The sequence below is a fragment of the Asterias rubens genome, chromosome 18 (assembly GCF_902459465.1).
Source record: "Asterias rubens chromosome 18, eAstRub1.3, whole genome shotgun sequence".
NCBI classification, from domain to species: Eukaryota; Metazoa; Echinodermata; class Asteroidea; order Forcipulatida; family Asteriidae; genus Asterias; species Asterias rubens.
The window spans coordinates 9,611,882-9,627,649 of record NC_047079.1 but is presented as its reverse complement, the minus strand read 5'-3'; the positions used below and the strand labels follow the sequence as shown (position 1 = coordinate 9,627,649).

At 36.2% G+C, this 15,768-nt stretch overlaps 1 protein-coding gene and 1 long non-coding RNA gene across 2 annotated transcripts in view; one reads left to right on the top strand and one right to left on the bottom strand.

The window, feature by feature from the left end:
- The first annotated feature begins 596 nt into the window (after positions 1–596).
- On the top strand, positions 597–5,562 carry LOC117302481. Its single transcript, XR_004520438.1, has 3 exons — positions 597–714; positions 2,558–2,744; positions 3,823–5,562. It is a non-coding gene; the product is annotated as an uncharacterized LOC117302481 (long non-coding RNA).
- A 1,835-nt stretch (positions 5,563–7,397) lies between these two features.
- LOC117302562 (beta-1,3-galactosyltransferase 2-like) overlaps positions 7,398–15,768 on the bottom strand; it is a 30,817-nt gene continuing 22,446 nt past the window's right edge. The window contains exons 2-4 of the transcript XR_004520445.1: positions 11,804–11,907; positions 9,340–9,384; positions 7,398–7,773 (exon numbers count right to left, since the gene is read on the bottom strand). The gene's annotated coding sequence lies outside the window, so the exon portion shown is untranslated. The remainder of the gene's footprint in view (positions 7,774–9,339; positions 9,385–11,803; positions 11,908–15,768) is intronic.

Below are 15,768 nucleotides of genomic sequence, written 5' to 3'. Positions count from 1 at the left end.
ACACTGAATGCGCATGTGCGATTTGTTGTTACACAAAAATGAAAGGGCGACCTCTCTCTCTTCTTAAAATTCACAATCTGTCATTGACTCCCCGGGAAAACCCCGAAAAATATTTATCGGTATACAATCCCATGAAGGTTTCTTAACAATAAAAAAGAGTTCAAGACTCAAAATATGGTGCATGAGGGAACTATGGAAAAGGGGTAATGGTGTGGCATCTCACTTAAAAAAAGGAAAACGTTTTCCTCCGCTCAATTTTCTGCCTCTGCATGGTCGGATTGGGCTTCAAATAAAAAATAAACTTTATGATTACATAATTATTCTTTTATATCAACTTTATTCTGAAAGTGAAAGCCAACCCTAATGATATATTTTCGTAAGTTATAAAATATGAACAATCTAGAAGATTTCCTCCTTTTACATTCATCAGTCTTCAGCGTTCTGTTTCTTGCAAAAATCTGATCAGAGCATTCGATTATCGAGACAACTTCTCTGACCAAAATCATATTGTTGTATCGAGTTATTTTGCGGTTATGGAGTGCGCCCTCCCTAGTTTTTTTTTAGACAGAGTCAATAATAGTCAACATGGCGTTCGCACGTGGATTTACAACTGCACAACTTGAAGATTTTAGACAGTGTTTCTTACAAATCCAAAAGATTCCTTGTCCAATGAGGCTGTACATCAAACCCGGAGTATTAACCTACACCCTCAGGGTAAGTTACAGTTGTTATGGTTCAATTGTAAGCTGCTTTTCCTGCCTTGTTATTTACTACAAGTCTTTTCTAAATATAAATAAAAGTAAAATATTTACTGCTGTTGTGTCAGTGTCACTGTCAGCTCAGTACAACTGCTGACACTGACACTGACAGTGAGTACGACTGCTGACTGTCAGTGCCAGTGTCGGTGAATGATGGTCAACTGGTCATACTCGCGAGGGATTAATGTAACACGATGTAGTATGAATACTTCACATATCAGCGCTTTTTTAAAAGCCTCAAAAACATCAAAATGTACATGATGTATTGTTGTAGTCAGGTAGTTATTCGTGCACACCCACAAAGTTTTACTTCAAATCTCTATCAATCCCGAATGCATCCCACTTTTAGGACCCACCCCCGACATTTTCCCCTTTTACTTCAAATCTGTATCAATCCCAAATGCATCCCATTTTTTTGCCAATCAGGAACCGCCCAATCATTTTACCCCTTTTAGTTCAAATATAAATCAATCCAAAACGCATCCCACTTTTCTGCCATTCAAGACCACACTCCAACATTTTACCCCTTTAAATACATATCAATTCCAAATAAATAAACATCAAATTTTTCTGCAAATCAGGACCCACCCCAACATTTTTTCCCTTTTACTTCAAATCTGTATCAATCCCAAATGCACCCAACTTTTCTGCAATAAGGACCCACCCCCAAATTTTTCCCTTTTACTTCAAATAAATCAATCCCAAGTTATGCATCCCAATTTTCTGCCATTTAAGACCACGTCCCAACATTTTACCCCTTTTACTTCAAATCTGTATCAATCCCAAAGGCACCCCACTTTTTTTCAAATTGGACCCACCCCCAATTTTATCCCTTTTACTTCAAATCTGTATCAATCCCAAATAAACCCCACTTTTTTTGCCAGTCAAGACCCACCCCCAACATTTAACCCTGTTACTTCAAATCTGTATAATCCCAAATACACCTCACTTTTCTGCAAATTAGGACCCCCCCACCCCCCAAAAAAAATAACCCCTTTTACTTGAAATCTGTATCAATCCCACACGCATCCCACTTTTCTGTAAATCAAGACCCACCCACAAAATTTTACCCCTTTTACTTCAATTTAGTATCAATCCCAAATGCATCCCACTTTTCTGCCATTCAGGACCCACCCCCAACATTTTACCCCATTTACTTCACTTTAGTATCAATCCCAAATGCATCCCACTTTTCTGTCATTCAGGACCCATCCCCACTATTTTACCCCATTTACTTCAATTTAGTATCAATCCCAAATGCATCCCACTTTTCTGCCATTCAGGACCCGCCCCCATTATTTTACCCCATTTACTTCAATTTAGTATCAATCCCAAGTGCATCCCACTTTTCTGTCATTCAGGACCCACCCCCAACATTTTACCCCTTTTACTTCAACTGTAAATCAATCCCAAATGCATCCTACTTTTCTGCCATCCAGGACCCACCCCCAGCATTTTACCCATTTTTTCTATCATTATAAATCAATCCCCACTTTTCTGCCATTCTAGACCTGCCCCCAACATTTTACCCCTTTAGCTTTAAATATCAATCCCAAATGCACCCCACCTTTTGCCATTCAGGTCCCACCCCCAACATTTATCCCCTTTACTTCAAAACTTAATCAACCCCAACTGCACCCCACTTTTATATCCTTCAGGACCAGCCCCAAAATTTGACCCCTGGGGGGGGGGGGGGGGACCCAGATGCCTCTCCTCACAGAATTGTGATATGTGTTGTTGTCCTGTCTGATTGACATGTAGTTCATGCAGCTATTTGTCTTTTGAATTTCTGTTTATAGAATACTCAAGAGGTAATGATAAGCCGTGATAGGAAAGATGTTCCAACTTAATGGAAGAGAGCCCGTGAGATGCACTGCAGCATCATCATGAATTCAAATATGCCATCTCCTCACTGCCTCAAGTTTCTTCACTGCCTCATGTTTCTTCAGTTGAGCTTGGCTTTTTGTTCACTCCTAGGACTTGAAGGTACATTTGATGTTGTTTTTTTCAATCCCAATTTAATGAATTCACACATGCCATCTTCTCACTGCCTGAAGTTTCATCGGTTGAGCTTGGCTTTTTGTTCACTCCTAGGACTTGAAGGTACATTTGATATTGTTTTTTTTTCAGTCAAAATTTAATGAATTCAAATATGCCCTCTTCTCACTGCCTCACTTGCATCAGTTAAGCTTGGCTTTTTGTTTACTCCTAGGACTTGAAGGTACTATTGATGTTGTTTTTTTCAATCCTAATTTAATGAATTCAAATATGCCATCTTCTCACTGCCTGAAGTTTCATCAGTTGAGCTTGGCTATTTGTTTGCCCCTAGGTTTTTTAAGGTACATTTGATGTTGTTTTTTCAATCCCAATTTACTGAATTCAAATATGCCATCTCGTCAACTGCATGAAGTTTCATCAGTTGAGCTTGGGTTTTTGTTCGCTCCTAGGTTCCTAAAGGTACATTTGATGTTGTTTTTTTTCAACCCCAATTTACTGAATTCAAATAATGCCATCTCGTCAACTGCCTGAAGTTTCATCAGTTGAGCTTGGCTGTTTTCGCTCCTAGGTTTGATGTTGTTTATCAATCACAATTGGTATGGATGGACCTTCATATTGGACTCTTTGGTTAAGGGGGGCAGAGGGCTGGGGTCGATGACTTGATTTGCCTCGATTAAGGGGCGGGGTCGGTTAGCCTGAAATGTTACACAAATAAAAACACAAGAACTCTTGTAACTAGGTAAAAAGATATTGCAGTTTGCTTCCTCTGTCTATCTTTTCATCTTCTCACTGTGGCGGAACTTTCCTCTCTGTTTTGCCCAGGTTTGGGTAGGCAATTGCATGCCCTCTGCCTACTGTGCCTATGCTTGTATGCCAATCTGTGATGGACTGCCCCAAACATTTTAACCATTTTTGTACTTAAATTATGTATCATTGCTGAATATGCACCCTGTTTGTTCCTAATAATAACCCCTCGTCTTAGATGGGTATCGGATGTAGGCCACTTTTCTATGTTGTCACTTGAACTCATATGCATTAATTTTGGCCCTTGAATATTTGTTTATAGGACACTGAGGATGGGGGCCGAGCCTTGGTATGAAAGATGCACCGATTTGACTGCTGGGAGCCTGTGAGATGCTGCCTCGTGGTATGAAAGATGCACCGATTTGACTGATGGGAGCCTGTGAGATGCTGCCTCGACATGATTTCAACTACGTCATCTCGTCACCGTCTCAAGCTAATTCAGTTCAACTGCTGTCTCGTCATGATTTCAAATACGTAATCTCGTCACCGTCTCAAGCTAATTCAGTTCAACGTTGTGATTCATTCAATACTAAGATGTTAAGGTACGTCTCACGTAGTGCGTTTTACCAATTGTACAAAGGTCTATTTACATGGACGCTTATAAAACCACTCACACATCAGTCTTTACTGTTTACAAATTGGTAACCAAAGTTGTTATTTATTTCAAAAGCCTTGAGTTTGCTTTAAAGCAAAGTGTATTGTGTAAACAGATCTTTACCATGTACAGTCCGATGTGGCTGTTTTTGTTATGAAGTGAATACCTTTGCTGATTAATGTCAAGTACATTTTGCAATTCCCTTGAATCATCAGGCCTGATACTTTGCGGAGACAAATTACGCAGCAATTGCCTCCATGCACACGGCCTTGGTCATTGCCTCGGTGCCCATTGAAATGTTCCGCTACTAATTCAAACTTCCCTGATGCCTTGCCCTTACAAGAATGAAACATCAGGCCTGAATCATTGGTTAGGAAATCAAAGCGCCAAACTAGCTGTGACTAAACATACTTCACTGAATACAAAGCAATGCAGTGAAAATCATGCAATCTTGTTGTACGTATGTCAAATTATCACTACTTTTACACAGGTCAGAGTTAAAAAAAAACGTTTTAAATACTTAGTTTGATACTTATATGTGGTTAATTTGATGAATTGGTATCACGCGTGATGATATTTATCTGCAAAACATTGTCCGAAGTGAGCATTGCCTTCATTTTAAACATAATTCAAATATATGGAAACTCAGAGGGAACATCTGCATTTGCATTAAGTTTATTGTTACGTACTGTACTGCATCTTTAAATCTTTTTTTTCATGAAAATTAGATATCGCAAATCCATGAGAACCCCAAAATACATACTTGTCTTATTTGTTTTATGTTTCTTTGATGTATTTAAATTGGAAACTTGGCAATGAAAATGGTCATTTTAAGCCTCCATACAATTTTCGGGTTTATTTTTGACAACTTTCAAAGTCTGATTCCCCGTCTCTTAGTGCTTATACAGCACTATTTCTCAGTGTAGGTGCCAGACTAATTTCTTCTAAACTTGTTTGGATTATTCCTACATGACACACTTAGCAGATGCTTTATCAAGGTTTATTGTGTGTAAATGGCCCTTTTTAAACGAGCTTATTTGATAAGACAGCTTCGGAATTCACAGTTAAGCTGCGCATACCATTTTGTATTACTTAAAATAAGCAATTTGAAGGTTGGAAGTCACGAACGTGTGTTCTGTGCAATTGATGCAATTGTTGTAAATAAGAGTAAGCACCTACAATTATATATGCTAAGTGTAGTTATAGAGTCATTATAAGCAATTGTTTATTAAAAACGACACTTTCCTGTGGATTTGTTTGTCATAAGAATGCGTATTTCATGTAGAATGTTAATAAGACACTCTCGAGTGTATTCCGCACTGTTTAAAGGGTGTTTTGAAGGTTTTGACTCTCAAGTTTTGTAATTTTCAGTGATTTTTAGAGTTTTTTTAGGCAAAAAAAAAATTTTCAAATAAAAATTAACGAGCATGCGTTTCAGGCGATTTTAAGAAAATGAAATACCCAAAAAAAAAATTAGTGGTGATTTTTTGAAGTTTTTACAATTTTGGATTTTCTTTGATGGAAAATAAAAAAAATTAACGAGCATACGTTTCAGGCGATTTTAAGAAAATGATTCACCGTTAATTTTTCATTTTTTTATTTTTTTTATTAAAATAAAATAAAATTTAATTTAAAAAAAAATTCTCGTCTCCACTTTCCTGCCCGGTCCACCACCACAGCCCCTCTCTCTCTCTCTCTCCCGCTGTCCACGCCTCCCTCTTGTGTGTCTCCGCCATGTTGTCTCCTTGTCGTGGTCCGGGCTCCGTGGGCGTTCCTCTGGTGAGCGTGTCTCCATGATGGTGGTGTCCTGGACGGGGCTCGAACCCGCACAGATGTCTCCAATGTTGTCCTTCAAAGCCGTCTCCTTGTCTGCTAGGCTATGGCGTCTTCCGGGTTGGAGCAAAAAATTTTTGATGTGATGAACATCTGGACGAAATTTGTTGTACATGTAATACATTACATGTATTAAATACACGGTAGCGGTCACGTGGTGAGAGAGCGCCCTCTTGTGGCGAATTTAATAAAAACTTCTTGAATCAAGACTACTACCTTAAAGACCCCCTAAGTTGATGATTTTTTATTTTTTTTTAAATTAAATACTCGGCCACAAGGAAAATTTACGTTTTTGATTATTGTTTTTTGTGCACGTGTTTGTTTCCTTTTGTGAAGCAAAATAAATCTTTAAAGCAAATAAATACAGGTTTTTACAACAAAATATGACAATCAGACAAAAGAAGATTCAGAGTCATCACAGTGTACCGTTTTTATTTATAACATAAGTAAACTTTCATAAATTGTTATAAATTATTAAACTTAACTTTTTATCAGTAAATTATTTACAAGTTGTTTAAACTGATGTTAAATAGTTGTTTGATTATTGTTCAAGTTTGATTTGGATAACTGAATAAATTAAGTTTCTTTTACAACATGGTGAAATAAAAAATGTCTTCTCAAAAACGTGTGTTTATTATTTGTTTAAATTAACCATTAGGCTGTCAGTCATTACCTTTCCTAATAAATTGTCGAAGACCAATATTCTCACTTGGTGTATCCCGTCATATTATGCATAACACAAAGAATCTGTACAAATTTGGACTCAGTTGGTCAGCGCAGTTGCAAGAGAATGAAAGAAATGCCCTCGGTTGCACAACTTTGTGTGCTTTCAGAGATGCATAATAAAAGGCTTCAGGCCTGAAGTCTTTTATTTGAGTGACAGAATAACCCCTTTCTCAAAAACGACATGTTACTTCAGTTAATTCAGAGGAGCCCTGTCTCACAATGTTATCAACAGCTTTCCATTGCTTATTTCAAAGAAAGTTTTTATGCTAACAATTATTTTGAGTAATTACCAGTAGTGTCCTGTGCCTTTAAGTTTGAAATGGTTAACTGAACAAGATTTGTTTAAAAAAAAAAGATAATAAATGATGCCATGAACAACATAATTTTCTCAAAAACATGAACATCTATTTTAGATAATTTTTACTTTTTAAGGAAACCTCTTAAAGGCATGGACACTTTTGGTAATTGTCAAAGACCAGTATTCTCACTTGGTTTATCTCCACACATGCATAAAAAACAAACCGGTGAAAGTTTTGACACAAATTTGGAAGAAAAAAAACACCACTGTTGCACAAGTTGTGTGCTGTAACTCCTGTCAGATGCCTTGATGAATTCGAGACCTCAGCTGAGGTCTCAAATTTATTTTAGTGAGAATTTATTTCTTTCTTAAAAAATACGTTACTTCATAGGGAGCCGTTTCTCACCGTGCTTTATATTATCAACAGCTCTCCATTGCTCGTTCCCAATTAAGTTTGTAATGCTAATAAATTATTTTGCGCAGTCACCAATAGTGTCTGCAGTGCCTTTAAAGACAGTCCTGGATCAGAAATTTGTGATGATCATTCTTATTCTTGAGGTAACCAACGTCTCACAAAGTCTATTTTCTTTGACTAAAAGATATTACAAGGAATTGCTGTACAGGTAGGAATACAATGTCACTGTCCATGTAGGAGTCCGATGTCGTTGCCCATCTTCTATTCTTCAGATTGGAGAATTGTTGTACATCTCTTCTTAGCAGCAGTCCCTTCTTCACTTAGATTCCAAAGATCCGTATAAGATCTGCACACAAAAAGTAAACCACTTATAAGTTCATCAGATCAAAGAAACTGTTTGTCATTAAAAAAACATCGCGAAAGAATGTCCTGAGCAGCCCAGGCTCCAAGTCCAGTCAAGCTCCCCCCTCCAAAAAAGAAATAAAATAAATAAATAAATAAATGAAAATAAAATGAGGAATCAATGTACTGGCAAAAAAAAAAATGAACTTTAGAGATTTACAACAAAAAATCAATTGCTAATTTTTTTTCCAACTTTTAACAAAATAGAAAATTATGAAGATTAACTGAACATTTGAAAACTCAAACTCCCACACCCCCCGAAAAGGGCACATTGTTTTTTTTTTGTAAAACAAAACAATACACCCGAGTTTTAAAAAGTGTTAAAACAATTGCAATGGTAACAGTTGACCCCTGAAACTAGTGTACCAAGACCCTTACGCTTGGTAAATATAAGGGAAAGTTAGAGAGTTTTGGAGAGAACAAATAATTTGAAGGGCACCCCCCCCATATCAATGTACACGTCGAGCAAAAGAAAAATCTGTTTCTCAAAGGAACTTGAAAAAAAAATACCAAAAACCTCCCATTTAAAAAAAAAAAAACTCTTAACAAAAACAGAAAAATATGAAGATCGACTGAACACATAAAAACTAACACCCCCATAAAAAAGGGAATTTTGTTTTCTAGTAAAGTATATATTTTAACCAAGTTGAAAACCCCCAAATGTTTCATCAGTTGACCCCTGTAATCAGTATCATTGTACACGCCAAGGCAAACAAAATTCTGTTCCTCAAAGGAACTTGAAAGATTTACCCCAAGTTCTGATTCTCAAAAATAAATTGAAACTTTTACAAAAGCACCACATTTGAACCCCCCATAAAAAGGCAACTTTGTTTTCTAGTGAAGTATATTATTTTACCCAAGTTAACCCCCCCAACAGTTGCCCCCCCCCTTAATATCAATGTACACGCCAAGCAAAACAAAAATCTGTTTCTCAAAGGTACTTAAAAAAAACAACTCCTATTTAAAATTAAAAAAAACTCTTAACAAAAACAGAAAAATATTAAGATTAACCGAACACTTGAAACCCCATAAAAAAAAGGGAATTTTGTTTTCTAGTAAAGTATAATTTAACCAAGTTGAAAACCCCCCAAATGTTTCATCAGTTGAACCCTGATATCAATATCATTGTACACGCCAAGCAAAACAAAATTCTGTTTCTTATAGGAACTTGAAAGATTTGCCGAAAAACTTCTGATTTAAAAAATAAATAAAAAAATAAAACTTTTAACAAAAACATAACATTAATTGAAACCCCCCCATAAAAAGACAATTTTGTTTTCTAGTAAAGTATATTTTAACCAAGTCGAATTATCCCCCAACAGTTTACCCCTGTTTAAAACAACTGTACTAAGACCCATTGTGCACAATAGTAAAACAATGTTTGGGACATGCGTTGTTTTTTAATGTTTTTTTTAGGGGGGGGGGGGGTTATGGGAGGGTCATGAGAAGCCATGGGCTCCCCCCCCCCCATGATCAATAACTGGCTAAGCCATGATAATCAGAAACTCACCATGTTAGGATGTGATGTTGATGTTGTTCGCACTGTTGCATGACACTGCAAAAAGAGGGAAAATGTAACACTGTTTACTCGAAAGAGGTCAATGGTAGAAGAAATGAACAGAAGATAAATATTATACATTGTGAGAGAAGAAAAATATATATTTTAACCACATTAAAATATATTCTATTGCTATGGTAACGGTTGACCCATGAAAAGAAGAAAAAGTTTAACCAAGTTTAAAAAGTCACAAGTGCCAACACAAAATTAGAAAGAATGTCTTGACAAATATATTTCTTTTCTTCTCAGAAATATCTTATAATGCAATTTTATTTAACCAAAAACTATTTTGTTTTCTATTAAAAATAAAAAATTAACTTGGATTTTCTCGGAGCAAAACAAATTCTGTTTCTTTGAGGAACTTGAAAGATTAACCAAAATAGTTCCATTTTAAAAGAATGTAACTTTTACAAAAAAACAGAAAAATACGAAGATACTTAATAATTTTTATTTTTAATTTATTATTATTTATTTATTTATTTATTTTATTTTGGTATTATTAATAATGTTATTACAATTTTTAATTTTTTTTATTTTTTATGGCGGGACCCACTTATATTATTATTTATTTCTTTATTTTTTCCCCCTCAAAATTAACTGAACAGTTGAAAATTTACCCCACTAAAATGAATGGAGATTATTTTTTTTAGTAAAAAATTTCATGTAACCAAGTTTTAAAAGGTATTGTATTGCCATGGTAACAGTTGACCCATGAAAGTCAAAGAATTTTGGAGCATCCCAATAATTTGAAGGGCTCATTCAATGTATTGAACCATTCATTTTTATTTTTTAACAACTATTGTTTATTCCTAACTTTATTTATTAATATTTTTTGTGTTGAGGGGGGGGGGGAAGGTTCTGAGCAGCCAGGGAAAGTCAGATAATTTTTAGGAAAATAAAATAATTGCGAACGTCTCATTTGATGTGATGAACTATTCACTTTATTTTATTTGTTTATATTTTATTTATTTATCAAATTTATTTATGTGTGGGGGGGGGGGGTTCTGAACAGCCCCCCCCCCCCAAAAAAAAAAAAAAATAAAGTGCTAAGCCAGTCAATTGTAATAAGACACTCACAGATTTCTTCTCCCTAAGACAAAGGAGTCAAAGACCAATTAAGACAAAACCGTAGAGAAGGGCGATGGGGTACTCTGGCTGGAATGTAAAATGATCACTGGATGCCATTTGAATCATTTAGCAAGCAATTTTGATGCAACAATATAGATCAGTGCAGATTAAAGACCATTGTTTCAACAAAATATTTGCTTGCTGAAATGGCGTCCATGCCTAACCAGTTCCCAATCTTGAATCTTCCGCACTCTTTAATCTTTTAAGGCAACTAAGAATTTCAATACATTTACATTACAAGCATAACTTGGCGTTTTACGAGTTGGTGTGTACAAGTTGGTGTGCGTACAAGTTGACGTTTTCCCTCTAGTTGCGATGATTGTAACTCTCTATCCTCTCAATGGTCCTGACAGTCTACGGCCAGCTAAGACCATGGGGGGGGGGGGGGGGCAGGGGGAAGGAGGTTTATGATCATCGCAACTAGTTTCTAGTTCTAGAGTATTGGAAGATGGGGGGGGGGGGCCTTCATAACTCTTCCCAATATTGCCCCCCTCACCAAATGAGATAAAACATAAACAAACAGGGCAAAAACTAATATAAATTATGGCTCAAAATATTAAATATAGAGTCTATAGATTTGGGGGGAAAAAAACATTTTAGTTTATGAGAGAAATTGTCGCAAGATTGGTCACCGTTTTAATACCCCCTTCCCTTGTAAGTCTGCCAAGTTCCCTTGAGATCAGACTCTCACTGTGTCAGACAGACAAGCATTCTTACTAAGAATAATATACCTTTGGCTTTAGAGAGACTATGAGTCATTGTGGGCTTTCCTCATGCATTAGGAAATGAATAATCTAATGTTTTTCATTTTTTTTTTTAAACCTGCCCGAGATATAGCCCCCGTACACACAGAGCGACATTGTGGGTTTCCCCCAGGTGTTGTCACCCCTATCTTTAATAATCCCTGTTAAAACACCCCATGTCAAAACATCCTACAAAAGAACAGTTCCTACCTTACAAATCACACACAATGTTACATGTATATCTTGTAAGCCCGACATGACAGACAGACAGACAGACAACCCGACAGACAGGCTTACAAACAGCCCGACCGACAGTAACATTCAACTACAACTCATCCAAATGAATATTATTGTTTTGACAACAATCACAATGTCAACAACGCGGATGATCATGATGAAGTTTGCAAAAGCGCAAAACGCTAAATAAAAACGAACAGAAAATGCTCATTTTTAAGTACTCCAATATAGATATACGACACCAAGTTATACACTATGCCATTGACTATGCTATTATACACACATTTGAACAAAAAAAGGGCACTTACGTTAATGTTTTGTGGTGGAAACATTTGTTTTGATTGACGACGATGTGATCTTGAGCAGACGACATGTTGCACTTTTGGAGGACACTGAGTGCGCATGTGCGCGTCTGTTGATAAAAAAAAACATTGAAAGGGCGACCTCATTTGTCTTAAAATTGTCAGTTTCACGTAAATTATTTGTTTTGTTTATTCCTTTCTTATTTATCCTGGGGAAAGTTCTCAGTGAAACACTTGCTGTCTAATTGTTTTGTGGGGGAAAACGAAAAACTTGAAACTTTCGAATACACTTTAAATGAAAGGCTTCTTAGTAGACAATTTTAGTTTCAAAATGTTGAGCATTGAAATAATAATTATTTTATGAAATTCAATGTTTTTGGGAGCGTTCAATCTCAAAGAGCTTCATAATAAAATATTAAAATAAAACAGCCTTATTATTATTGATAAACTTTCATAATATGTATCTTAATATCTAGAATGTTTTCGGAGCAGGTCGCAGTGTCAACATTAGTATAGGTAAAATCTCAGATGATTTCCTTTGTACAAAAGAAAATGCAGAGCCGTATATTATTGGACGGCTCTGACCACATGGATTGGTGAGCGCCCTCTAGGGTTGGGGTCCAAGTTTTTGTCACGAACACACTGGGCACATTACACCGTTTGAAGCCCGGGTAAGTAGTTAAAAAGCAGGACAGTTCTTTTCAGAACTGAGAAGTGAAGTCTCCCCCGAACATCCGATGACAGTTCTTTAAGAATTAACTCTACCTACCGCAAACCAAATTATATTTTATTGATACCTTGCCATGCAATGCCTCAAATCGTCATAGTAAAACACTGTCATGAAAATACATTTTACATGCTAAAATATTTTTCGTGACATGACTTCGTTCTCATTTCTCAAAAACTCAAAAACCTTAGCAGGTATTCCTATAAGAGAAGGAGCTTTCTACTTATCACTTCATCAAACTGTGTGAGTTTAATGTAAATAATGTGGGCATTGTGTTTTGTGTGCAACCAAAAGTACCCAGACCCCTAAAACAAGAACTAATTGCTGCAGTGAAACATTTTATTCCATAATTGTTGAATTTCATCTGAAATTTATTGCAAAACTAAATAGTGGGCCTAATCCGGGAATAATGTTTATGCCATGTCCTATGATTCCCTCGTACATTAATTTCATTGAGTACTCTACACACCATTAGTACAAAAAATTAACACCGATTCTTCCGCATGGAAAGTTAATTTTCTTATACTTTTAAGCCCCTGTTAATATGATATCGATTTATTTTTATTTTTTTTTATTATTTTTTAAATATATATATATATTTATACCTAGTTTAAAGTTGTTTTTATAAATTCATCACTGTAACTATCTGATGTAAGTAACCCCCCTTTTTTCCACAGGTGCCTCATACCTTTTTTTAAAATCATCATACCTTTGATCTTGCTATTCTTATTAATTGACCATTGTTAGTTGCATCATGATGCAACTTGCTCTCTAATCCTACCCTTTCATGTCTCCCTGCATTGTTGTCGAACAATACTTTTACCACTTTTATGGTCCAGTAACCCTTTCTTTCATTCTAAACATCCTTTGTCCTCGCCACTCCACTCCTATTGGTTCATAGCCACCAATATTGTTTCTGAAATAGGAACTTTGATTGGCTGTTATTTTCCCGCTTCTTTCTGGATCCTTTCCTTAATCCCTTTCCCCCTCTCTTTTTCTATAAATGGATATGTATTTGTTTGTACTTGTTTTATGCCTCTGAAGAAGGTCCGGATTGGATCGAAAGCTAAGGCCATCTACCCTATTCATTATAAATATATATATATATATATTTTTTTTTTTTTTTTGGGGGGGGGTGTCAAAATTGTTGTTATTCCCCCCCCAAAAAAAAAATAATATAAAAGATAGTTCCATTTGTTTCCCGGTGTCCCTGGAAATTATGTCCGCCTGAGACTATGTCCCCCAATATGGGAGAATAACTTGGAAGAGGATGAGTCAAAGAGGGCGCTCTTAAAAGAAAATTGTTCACAGTTCTTCGGAAAGGGGGGGGGGGGGGGAGCACAACACCTCCTGCCACGCCAGGAATGTTTTTTGTCATGACCCGTCCATGCTTCTTTTTTTGGGGGGGGGGTTTCAAACTTCAGCATTTTGTTTTCTCCACAAAATGATATAAAAGACAGTTCCATTTGCTTCCATAGCTCAACCGCCCTTATAAAATCGAAATTGTTTTATTTGGACTTGTTGAGAGATTTAATTATTTATTTATTATTATTATTATTATTATTATTATTATTTTTTTTTGTTTTTGGGGGGTTAAAATCTTCACAAGAACATTTCAACGAAAAACCAAGTCAAACATTGTTGATGTTTTATTTTTTCATTAATAAAACTTCCTCATGATATAAAAAAAAACACATTGTAAACAGGCATTACAGTGAATAAAATTTAAGCACAACGGAGTAGAAAGCCGATTATTTTATCTTTTGGGCCTAGAACAAAGTACAAAAGGCAAGAGATAAAAAAAAATACTGGAAAATAATTTTTCTTCGGATCCCAGAATAATGATTGGTGATTGAATTTGCTCTGCGTGTAATGGCCACAAACCTCAATGATCGCGTTCTACACTGTCTATAAATAACATCTTACGTTACCAATACACAATTACCCTCCGCTTGTACAAGGCGTAACGATACTTTAATTAAAACAAGAATTAAAACAATTAAAAAAGAAGATTTTATTTGGTCAGCTGCGGTGCATTGAACGTCACTTTAGTTACTACAAACATAATTACTACACATTATTGAAATAAAAAAGCAACAACTGGGCATATATAGGGACCAATGACATCTCTTTTTAGTAGTGTGTATATAAAATAGTGCTTGCCGTTGTCGCATGCAATTATGTCCTTTATGCAATACTTTCCGGATGACATTATTGCATATGCAATAATGTCCGTCGGACACATTTGCATATGCAACCGTGTCCGCCCGGACGCTGCTGCATACCTAATGCAATTGTGTACGCCCGGACACATTTGCATATGCAGTTGCGTCCGCCCCGTGCAAAACTGTCCTTCGTAAATTAAACGCCCTTGGTCGACGGAAATCGTCTCTCATTTTTTTTTTTTACATGCTAAGGGTACATGTCATGAATGACATGGGAAATTTTCGGCTATTGAGTATTCGCTGCAATCATAAAATACCTGAATATTCATGCTGCATATACGTGTAGGTTCATTGCATGCACGCTCGCTTACGCGCGGACATACATGTATACAGTCGATGCTACATGTCCACTGGACGGTTTTTGCATAGCCACGGACACGATTGAATATGCAAAAGTGTCCGGAGCGGACGGTATTGCATGGCGGACACAAATGCATCTGACACCCCCTCTATTGGCAGGCAAGAAATGTTTTGTACGAAAATACAAATGAAGTTTAGTGCACCCTGATTTGACAGCCATATAATTTTAGTACAATGTAACTGAGACGATTATAGAGCACATCTTTTATGTTATTCTCATTCCTTAAAGATGGACACCTTTGGTAAATTGGTCTTAGAAGTTGCAAGAGAATAATGGAAGAAAAAACACCCTCATCACACTCAAGTTCTGTATTTTCAGATACTTGAATTCGGGTCCTCAGCTGATTTCGAGACCTCAAGTTTAGAATTTGAGGTCTCGAAATCAAGCATCTGAAAGCACACAACTTCGTGTGACAATGGTGTTTTTCCTTTCATTGTTATCTTTCAATATCACGCAACTTCGACGACCGATTGAGCTCAAATTTTCACAGGTTTATTTTATGCATGAGTTTGAGATACACCAACTGTAAAGATTAATATTTGACAATTACCAATAGTGTCCACTGCCTTTAAGGAACGGAAATTAATTTCAGCACCATGTTTAAGCACAACCTCTGTTAATTTTTACGGCCAGTATTATTAAGGACAACAGTTTTTTC